The following is an 11,325-nucleotide window of genomic DNA, read 5'->3' on the forward strand; positions in this document are numbered from 1 at the left end:
TAAGAGATTTGAGATTTAATTCCCGTCTACACCAAAAACTGATTGATGTTTTAATTTAATGATGAAGAACACAATTATCAAAAGCGGGTGTTATAAGTTGAAATTCTATTAAAAAAGAAAAAAATCAACTCTATCAAACATACTCAATATTATATTATACTTACCAAAAGTTTAATGATATTTTCTTTAGTAGTTTAGATTTGAAAATGAGCGTAAATACTATTTTGGTCCTTACAATTTGGGTTACAGTTAATTTAGTCCTTACATTTTTGTATCAGTTAATTTGGTCCCTTTTATTTTCAATTTACATTTAATTTAGTCCTTACCGTTAACTCACTAACAGAAAATGTTTGTGGCTAACGGATTGTGTAGTTGGCACACTAGACGGCTTATGTGGCTATTAAAATAAATAATATTTGATTTTTGAAAATTTCACGCCAGCATCTAAGAAAAAAAAAAAGAGGTAAAATTTGAAAGAAAAAAAAAATGCCATATCTGGGTTTTGCATTTTGCTCATCCAAATCTGGGTTTTGGCTTCATTTTGAAATCCCAAATCAAACACTTCTTCTTGGGTTAGGTGTTGTTGAAGAAAGAGAACATGGTGGATTGTGAATCGTTAGATGGGCTTGATAGTTGTGAATTTCTGCGAATGTGAGAAACACTTGTTGCATGGGGGCCATAAGTTGGTTGTGTTGTGCTTCGCCATTGCCATTGTTGTCAGAGCCACTCACTCTCAGACCACCACCACCACCTCTGTCTGCTTGTCATCTTCTTGCATTAACGTCATCGAGGAATGTGGCTATGAGGTTGGTAATAATACTCTCTTGCCATTAACGTTGCCGGAAGTTGATGGTGGTGATGGACCAGTGGTGGCCATTACCTTCAAAATGAGTTGAAAACCCAGATTTAGAGGAAAACCCAGATTCTTCTTCTTCACGTTGCCACGATTATCCAACTTTTCCAATCCAAAAATGGATTGATTTTTTTGTTAAATTTGATTTGTAATTTTGTAATTAGTTGCCACAAAAAAAAAGAGTCTTGAGAAATTAATATTTTTTTTTTAATCTTTAAAATTGAGAATTTTTTTTTAAAAAAAATTTAAATGTTGTTGTGGAAATTTTAAATATTAAAAAATATTTATTATTATTATTTTAGTAGCCACATAAGTGTCTAGTATACCAGCTGTGCAATCCGTTGGCCACATAAACATTTTCCTTTAGTGAGTTAACGGTAAGAACCAATTGACTGCAAGTTGAAAATAACAAAGACCAAATTGACTGAGACTCTAAAATGTAGAGACCAAAATGATGTTTTCGCCTTTTTTTTTTTTTTTTTTTTAAGTTTAAGTGCAAAAGGTGAAATATTTTCAACAATTTAGGAATGAAAAACGAAATCTTAGTAGTTTAGAGAAAAAAAGAAAGTTTTAAAGTTTAGAGAAAAAAAATGTTTTAAAGTTTAGAGATTAAATTTTGGCTAAATTACAAAGTACACCCTTAACATTTGAGGGTGATTGGATTTTATACCTCAACATTTCGAAAATTTGATTTTACACCTTAACGTTTGGTTCCGTTAGCAAATCATACCCCAAGTTAGTTTTTGCTGTTAACTACCAAGTCATCTTGCTGACGTGTTTTTTTTTTTTTTTTTAGCCAAATAAGCTCAAAACGACACAATTGCAAGGGAAATGATGTGATGACTAGGCACATGCTAAACGGCATCGTTTTGCCCAAAGAGAAAACAAACAAAATCTCAAAATCCTAAATCTAAACCCAGCTCAGCCTCAATCTTCCTCCTCCCTCCACCCAATCCAAAATCCATCCAAAACACAATCCCAACAAAAAACACATAAAACCCAACAACCTACCACAGAAAAATCTCGACACTAAGATACACATAGAACAAAAACAATGCCACCACCAAGTAAAACAACACGTCCCTCACAAAAGTCACAGGGTTCAACGAAAAGGGTGCGGCGTAGATTACCACGAAACCAACAACAAAAGCAGTGACAAAGGTCCCCGCAGAGAGTATTGCTCCGAACCCAGTTCGATACTGACCTCCTTGGACCGCGGCGACCGATGTGAAGACATCAGGGGCGCCACTGCCTAAGGCCAAAAGAGTAACAACACCAATAGTGGGAGAGAGATTTAGTTGGTTAGTTAGCTTGGTAGTTACAATGGAGAAGTGGTCTTGAGCGGTTTTGATGAGGATATAGAAGAAGAGGAGGATGAGGAGAGACAGATAAGGGATGGAGAGAAATGGGTTTTGGGTGAAGAGGCAAGAGTAGTTTAGGAAAGTGTTGGAGTGGGATTTGGAGCAAGGTGGTGGTGATGTGGTTGGTTTTGCGAGAAGGGATCTAGTGGGGATTGTGGCAAAAGAAGAGGTGTGAGGTTAGGATTTGAGGATGAAGAAGAGGAGTGTGGAGAAGAGGAGTGTGAGATTTGAGGAGTCTGGTGGGGATAAGTTCGTGGGTTAGGGAGCTAAGGGCTGGTGCGTGGTGTTAGGTTCTAAAGACTTAGGTTTTTATGTATTTAGAATTCTAATGTGTATTGTTGGCAAACCATGGTCAAAACAATATGGTTAGTAGTGTTTTAGTCTTGCTCAAAGTTGTATCTTTTATGTAAAGTTGGAATCGAGCTAATGCAGAAGTTACTGTGCATTTCGGCCTGGCTTGATCGATCGAAGCTTTTAGGCTTGATCGATCGAATCTTGGGCAGAATGCGTTTTTCTTTAGATTTCCAACTCAGCTCTAGTTTGTTTAAAACGTTTAGGGTTTTCTAATTTGTCCTAAGTATAAAAGGCAAACCCTAGCCACGTTTTAGTGTTGTTCATATTGCTGTTTTTGTAAATCTCTTGTGAGATCTAGAGGAGCTTTCCTTTACACAAACTTAGGGTTTTCAAGGAGGAGATATTATCTACACCTTGATGATCAACTCAGTTGCTGCCATTGAAGTTTAAAGAAGCACAAGTAGGTGTGCTTGTATCTGGTGGTGAATCCAAGAAAGAAGGAGTCCGTGGATTCTGAGCTTGCACGTGGTCGTGTCAGTAAGTTCTACTGGTGTGTAGCAATAAGAAGTCGAGCATGAGGGCCTGTAAGTCTTATTGTATGAACTTCGATTCTTTCAAGATAGTGGATTCAGGTTTACCTTGAGGATAGTTAGGTTAAATTCTCCCCAGGTTTTTATCGGTTTGGTTTCCTGAGTGATCATATCTTTATGTTATTTATCTTTCCGCTGCTTTACATGATATGATTGTTTTGATTGTAATAACCTAGTTTTGTTAAATTGGACTAAGTGACAACTTGGTTAATTACCTAGGTTAATCCAATTGTGTTTTTAAGGGGTCTAAAAACCATCACGTGGGTTTAGATTTAGGATTTTGAGATTTTGTCTGCTTCCTCTTTGGGCAAAACAGTGCCATTTAGCATGTGCCTAGTCATCACATCATTTCCCTCGCAATTGTGTCGTTTTGAGCTTATTTGGAGAAAAAAAGAAAAAAAAAAAACACGTCAGCAAGATGACTTGGCAGTTAACAGCAAAAACTAACCGGGGAGTGTGATTTGCTAACGGAACCAAACGTTGGGGTGTAAAATCAAAGTTTCGAAATGTTAGGGTGTACTTTGTGGCAAAAGTTTGAGGACAAAGAAGAGGAGTGTGAGATTTGAGGAGTTTGGTGGGGATAAGTTCATGGGTTAGGGAGCTAAGGGCTGGTGCGTGGGTTTAGATTTAGGATTTTGAGATTTTGTTTGCTTCCTCTTTGGGCAAAACGGTGCCGTTTAGCATGTGCCTAGTCATCACATTTTTGGGAATAATGATTTGTCATTTTTTTTAATGACAAATCATTAAAAAAAATGGCAAATCATTATTCCGTTAGCCACGTAAGCAACACTACTAACGACAATTAATAAAATGACTAATACAACTCAGTTTTAAAACTTGAGGGACCAATTACGCACATAAGGTAAACTTGAAAGACCAATATTGTAGTTTCGCAAAAAAAAAAAAAAAAAGAGGTAAAATTTGAAAGAAAAAAAATCTCAAATCTAGGTTTTGCATTTTGCTTATCCAAATCTGGGTTATGGCTTCATTTTGAAATCCCAAATCAAACACTTCTTCTTGGGTTAGGTGTTGTTAAAGAAAGAGAACATGATAGACTGTGAATTGTTAGATGGGTTTGAGAGTTGTGAATTTCTGCGAACGTGAGAAACACTTGTTGCATAGGGGCCAAAAGTTGGTTGTGTTGTGCTTCGCCATTGCCATTGTTGTCAGATCCGCTTACTCCCAAATCACCACCACCATCTCTGTTTGCTTGTCATCTTCTTGCTATTAACGTCATCGAGGAGCATTGTCTATACAAAGACAAAATCGGCGAGTCCAATCGAAATGTGGCTATGAGGTTGGTTATAATACTCTCTCTCTCTCTCTCTCTCTTGCTATTTACATTAGGGTTGTCCACAGAAAGCAGGTACCTGACCCACCAGCAAAAATCGTCTGATCCGGCCTGAGTACCGGCCGACCCAACATTGGTGACGGTCGGCGGCGGGTCTCCGCCTCCAGAACCCATAACCGGCGGGTTGGTTGGCGGGTTCCCCCCCCCCCCCCCCAAAATCTTAAAAACCAGAACCGACTAGCGAAAACCCATAATTCGGTGAGAAACCCAGAATCCGGTAAGCAAAACCCAGATTCTGGCATTATTTGATAATTTCGGCGAGTTTTGAGATGTATTTTGGCTAGATCTTGACTAGATCCGATGAGATTTCGCTAGATCTAGTTAAGTTCTTGGCTAGATCGGGTGAGATTTCGCCGGATCTAGTCGAGATCTTGGCTATTTTCAGCAAAAACTCAAAGGATTTGGCAGATTTTCATCATTTTCTAGCTAGATTTTCTTTATTTTCCAAATCTCGACTCCGACCAACCCGACCGCTGCTCGTTGATGTTCCAACTCATCCGAACTGACTTCTTTGACGGTTGGCGGCGAGTTGAAAGTTTGCCCACCCGATCTGGTCGGGTCGGTTTCGGGTTGGGCACAAACCCGACCCGGACCGACCCGTGGACAACCCTAATTTACATAGCCGAAAGTTAATGGTAGTGATGGACCAGTGGTGGCCATTACCTTCAAAATGAGTTGAAAACCCAGATTTAGAGGAAAACCCAAAATTTTCTTCTTCACGTTGCCATGATTATCCAACTTTTCCAATCCAAAAATGGATTGATTTTTTGTTAAATTTGATTTGTGTTTTTGTAATTAGTAGCCACAAAAATACGGTCTTGAGAAATTAACATTTTGTTTTTAATCTTTAAAATTGAGAAAATAAATGTTTTTTAATTCTTTTTAATTTAAATGTTGTTGTGGAATTTTATATATTAATAAATATTAATTATTTTTGTTTTAGTAACCATATAAGTGTCTAGTGTGCCAACTGTGCAATTCGTTGGCTATAGAAACATTTTCTCTTAGTGAGTTAACGATAAAAACCAAATTGACTGCAAGTTGAAAATAACAATGACCAAATTGATTGCTACCAAAATGTAGGAACCAAATTGATTGTAACTCTAAAATGTAGGGACTAAAATAATGTTTTCATGTAATTTTTTTTTTTTTAAAGTTTAAGTACAAAATGTGAAATATTTTTAATAGTTTAGGAATAAGAAACGAAATTTTAGTAGTTTAGAGAAAAAAAAAATGTTTTAAAGTTTAGAGATTAAAAAAAGATTTGATAAAATTTAAAGACCAAAATAACATTTTACCCTAAAAGTTATTGCATATCGAATTTTTATATTTATTGAGTTTTAATTATATTCATCGTCATAATTCAATCACAATGAAGGCGGCAAGCAAGGCGTTTTCACTTTAAATAGATGAGGTTGAGAACTGATAGATGTGAAGCAATTATGGAAGAGGACAATTAAAAAAAGGCCTCTAGTTTGTGTCTAGAATATATATATATATATATATATATATATGTGGGGCCAGAGAATTTGTGATCCCGACCCACTTTCTATTAGGGCCCAAGGCCCATGCCGAGGAGAGGTGTTGCCGAGGACATGCAACGAAAGTCCAAATGGCCTAGAGATATAGCCGAGGATGATCCTGTCCTTGGCGTCCCTAAACCTAGAAGGAAGGAACGGCACGCCATCAAAGGCAGCCCCTAGAGTGCTCCCAAAAGAAAGGGCGAGTACAGTGTAGGAGTGGTTCAAGGAAAAACTGTCACATCCGCATTGAATGCGCCAACAAACGTCCTGGCCGCCTTAATGGAGAAAGGACCCCTGAACAGTGTGGCGACAAACAACAAGGGAAAGGCTGTCATTGCTGTAATTCAGTACTCTGTACCTGACAGAGTCATACTTTTCAGCTTTTACAACCACCCCCAACCATTTTGGGTATGGGCTGATAAGATAAGTATCAGCCCTATAAAACTGAACCTACATGTTGACGTTTGAGGGAGGAAAAAAGCTAGTATAAAAGGAGGATGATGCATTGTCTCTAAGGAGGGGAGGGACTGAGCACAAAAGGGGTAATAAGAACCTTAAACTCCTCGGACAAGGTCCATGGACCGGAGCCATCCAGGCCATGCCGAGGAGAATGTCTTCTGGGATATGCTCAGTTCATCCCTGTGCGATCATTATGAACATCATGACTAATGACTGTCCATTTACCAAGACCTAGCCTTTTAGCCCACTCTCTACAAATTTATTGTTTGGGCCTTTAACGTTCGAACCTAATATCAATTTGGGATCGTTAGAAATTGAGTCCTTACAATATATATTAATCATTTGTATCTAATTGGTTGGTGAGAAGAAATTTTATTTTTTTAGTGGTTTGTATTTTCTTTTTGATTGGTAATAAACTAAGAATGAAAGAGAAACTGATATAAAAAAAGTTTAGTTTATTTTTCTAAAAATAATTTTATATCCATTCTTATTAAAATTTATTTTTTAAATGATTTTTTTGTTTTAAATAATTATAAAAATGTTTATTAATTATATTAGTACATTTTATTTTTAAAAAATTTGAAAAAAAACGTAAGTAAAGAAGAAAAAATGGAGTTCTAATGCAAAAACATACCATAAATAGATAAAAATTTAAAGGTGTTGTCTATTACATTATCATATTACACACAAATTACAAACTTTAAACAAAAATTATAAAAAAAAAAAATTACACGATTTCAGTTTAAAGACAAAATTGTATATCTGGTGTGTAAAGTAGTGCACTTCTAATACAAGACCCTAGGAATTACAAGGAAGAATTGAAATGTGGTCACTTGACAGTTGACCCCGTGAGGTCTTCGGCCAATTGGTTTCCATTGGAAGGTCTGAATTCCACGTGGCCCACGTTGCTTAATTCAGGACAGTAGGACACGTTTGTTTACTTACAAAAAGGAGAAAACATAAACATGACGTCATAGCCTTGGCATCACAACCTTGTTAGCTGGTCATTTCATTAAGCTTTTTAGTCCTTTTTAGAAACAGATTAAAAAATAGTTTTTCCCCCCAATTTCTCATACTTGCTCAACGATTAAAACAAATAAACCACCAAAAATTATATAGAATTTAGTAATACTATGCATACAATATTTTCTTAATAGATCGTAGTTGATAAATTGTTATTAATTTTTTATTCTAAAAAAATTGTTATTAGTTTTGTAGGGACATAATTATTCAACGACCCAAGAATGACATTGGACTTGTATGTAAAGAGTCCGAACAATATAATTTGTAGAGTGTAGACTTGAAAAACTGGACATTGGTTACTGGTCAGCGGTTTAGTCGTGGTTTTTAGGGAGGTTTATATGAGAATGGGCTTGGCTTGACTAGTTAAGCCTTCCGTCGATGCGGCTTGTGGGGTTTAAGTCCTCCGACTACATCCGAGGAGCACAGCATCCTTCCCATTCTCCCTTTTGTAGGATTTTTTCTCCCCTGGGGTCCCTTTCCCCCTTGGCTCTCTTTCCCTTTTGTACTAGTATTTGCTTCCCATTTAGTGTCCACCTGTCAGTTTTGCTTTTTTGGGATACAGACCCGTCCTATCAATCCATACATAAGAGTGGTTGGGGGTGGTTGGGAAAAGTTAAATAGTATGGTTTGGTGTATAGCCTGTCAGATGTAGGGTTCCATATTACGGTGTTGGCAGCTTTCTCCCTTGTATTGCCCCTGTATTGAGTTTGTCATTTTCTTCAGGCGTTTTGTGAGGTGTTGAGCGTGAGGTCGTCCTCGGCCACATCCTTGGGCCTTTTGGGGCTTTCATCATGCGTCCTCCGCAATAGGGCTCGGCCTGGGTCTTGGGCCCTGAATGTAAAGTGGGCTGAGACCTCAAATTTTCCGGCCCCACAAGTTTTAATTTAAACCCACCAATAAAATTATTTTTTTACTCATTAGTAATAACTTGTTACCTAAAATTTTTTATAAAATTGATGTGGATGAAACATTACTCTATAAAATTTTTTTCTCACCACTATGTAGATACAAATGACTAAATACAAAATAAAATTTTCTTTCACTTTCTCACATTTTCTCTTTAACCAAACAACCCAAATCAAGGAAGATGACTCCGTGGCCATTGTAAAGGTGAACCTTGATTCTATGTGCCTTTCAAGTCTATAGACTGTAGCCCAAATAACTTGGATTATTTTAGAGTATCGTTGTGACTTGTGAGTTTGAGTGTGATTTTCATTTTTTGTGTTGACAGTAAAGTGCTTTTAAAAAAAAAAAAAAAAAAGATTTGTTGAGTTTGTTTGACCACCCTATAAATTTTCCATGACAATTAGAAAAAGGTTTGAAAATCTCAAGTGTCTCATAAAATCAAATTTCACCTTCACCATGGCCATGGAGTCATCTTCCTTGGTTAGGGAGAAAATCTAAGCAAGTGAAATAAAATTTTATTTTAATTTTTCTAATCATTTGTTCTAATTGGTTGGTGATAAGAATTTTTTATTATTATTTATTATTAATTTTTTTTGGTGGTGTGTATTTGGTTGGTGAGTAATAGAAACTGAGGAAAAAAAGGGTTTAGTTTCTTTATCTAAAAATTAAACTTATATCCATTCTTATTAAAATTTATTTTTTCAAAAAATGATTTTATTGTTTAAAAATAATTATAAATTTTTTTGCTATTTCAGTTTTTTTTTTTTTTTTAAATAATTGGTGACAGCTCTAGAATTTTTTTTTTTTAGAATGGTCACTAAAACACTTAAATGATAGAAAATTTAATAAAGAGATAACATAAATATTTTAACGTCACAAAAATGCAAATAAATAAATCATTACAATTTCCTTCTACTAACAAAGAGAAAAAGAAAAAAGAAAAAAGTACAAATAAGAGATAAAACGGAAAATGAGAAGTGAGAGAGCATGAAATGATAAGAGAGAGAGAGAGAGAGAGAGAGAGAGAGATAATACTTGTTACAATTGAGTTGAGTTACTAATGAGAGAAAAATTGCTACAAATGCAAAGCTAAAAATAGCATAGTTGCTGGTTAAGGAGAACTCATGATCACAGTATTTCTCTTATTATCCATTTTTTGAGGAAAAATGAAATTAAAGGTTATTTTTATGTAACAGATTGAACGAGTTACAAATTAGAATGATAATGTATTTTTAATTTTTTGTTTTTGAATAGGATTTTTGTTGAATTAATTTGTTCACTTGTTGTTTGGCCTAGTCTTGTTTTTGTTTGGGTGAATAATTGTTGTTATTTAAGCCTTTATTTTTTGTTTAAGAGGTTAAGGATTATGTTTAGGTCGTTTAGGGGCTAAAATTATTTTTGGAGTAATGCTATGTCAACAACATTTTCATAATGTGACATACTATTATTAGTGAGCAAAAAAGTGATGTTAGGTTGCCACATAGGATTTGCGGTGAACTTATTTGTGAAAATGTTATAGATATAACATTACTTTTATTTTTGTTGAACCCAAATTCTTGTGATTATCAAGTCAAAATGTTATATATTTTTTTAGGATGGTTAAAATAGGTTAGTTTAGTGTGTTTGTGTATATATATAATTTATTTTTGCAAAAAGACCTTGACTTGAACAAAAAATACTTACATAGTCTTGGATTAGTGCTCCAAGCTCTCACATAGGGGGTGGGCTGCATGGGAGAACCCACGTGGGAGGCCCACCCCTTGTGTGAGAGTCCAGAGCACTGTTTTGACATAACAAACTTTGGTTTTGATTAGACTGCAAGTCATAGCCTTAGCATCACAACCTTGGTAGTTGGTTAGCATTTCAACTATTCCACGACTCACCTAAGCCAGTCAACTTTTGGTACTTTCTAACGACAAACTATTTATTAGGGTTTGTCTTTTTCTCTCCTCTCATCTGAGGGCTTAAGGATTTAGATCTAAGGCATTCCCCTGATGTAATAGCTTTAGATGGTTGAAATTGAGAATTAAAAAAAAAAATAACTTTCAATCTTAGCTATTTAATAAAATAATGTAAAAAACAATTGAAAAATGAGTGTAATAAAAAATTTTGTGAGAGAAACTGGGTAATTGCACCCAATACACCAGATCCAAATCCGGCTTTTAAGGGCCTAGTAGTTTATTAATTATTGGTACAATTTGCTCTTAAGGCCTGACATTGACATTTAATTACTATGCTAGCCTAGGTTGTGACTTATTTGTTCGTATTAAACCCAATAAATCATATCTAATTAATTAGAATATGAAAAAAAAAAAAAAAAGACAAAAAAGTAAGGAGTGTTTGACACATGCACTTAAAAAATAAAAATAAATGTTTGAAAATATATGTAAAAATACATATCGATAAAAAAAATGTAAAAATATATGAAATATTATTTAAAATCTAAAAACATGTGGTTAGAATGGGTGTTTAAATATCCAAAGACTTGGATCTATAAAGTAAAGAACCAAGGTACAATTTAAGTCAACGACTGGAGCACATCACACGTCATTCCATCGCATGTGGCTAAAGTTGTCGGCATCCAAAGTACATATATTAGAGGTACCGGGTCTAAGTTTTGCTCTTGTTTATTCTGTCGACACAAGTGGACATATATTAGTGCATTCAATTCAACTCTCAATATTTAAAAAACTTTCTCTCTTTTTTTTATATGTGTGTGTAAAAAATACTTAGTGTTCTTAAAAAAAAATCGACTCTATTAATTTGTAAAGTTTTTAATGATTGAATTTGAGATTTGATGTTTAATTCTCGCATACAACAAAAACTAATCGATGTTTTGATCTGATAATAAAAAGCACAATTATTAAAAATGAACATCATACATCGAAAATCTATATATAAAAAAAAAAAATCGACTCTATCAAACATACTTAGTATTATTTTATACTCACCAAAACACACACAC

The 11,325-nt window shown here is 35.0% G+C and overlaps 1 pseudogene; it reads right to left on the reverse strand.

Annotated features, from left to right (window-relative positions):
* Positions 1-1,679: 1,679 nt before the first annotated feature.
* On the reverse strand, positions 1,680-2,388 carry LOC115961453 (annotated as a pseudogene).
* Between the last annotated feature and the right edge of the window lie 8,937 nt (positions 2,389-11,325).

Source organism: Quercus lobata, chromosome 9 (genome assembly GCF_001633185.2).
Source record: "Quercus lobata isolate SW786 chromosome 9, ValleyOak3.0 Primary Assembly, whole genome shotgun sequence".
Taxonomy (NCBI): Eukaryota; Viridiplantae; Streptophyta; class Magnoliopsida; order Fagales; family Fagaceae; genus Quercus; species Quercus lobata.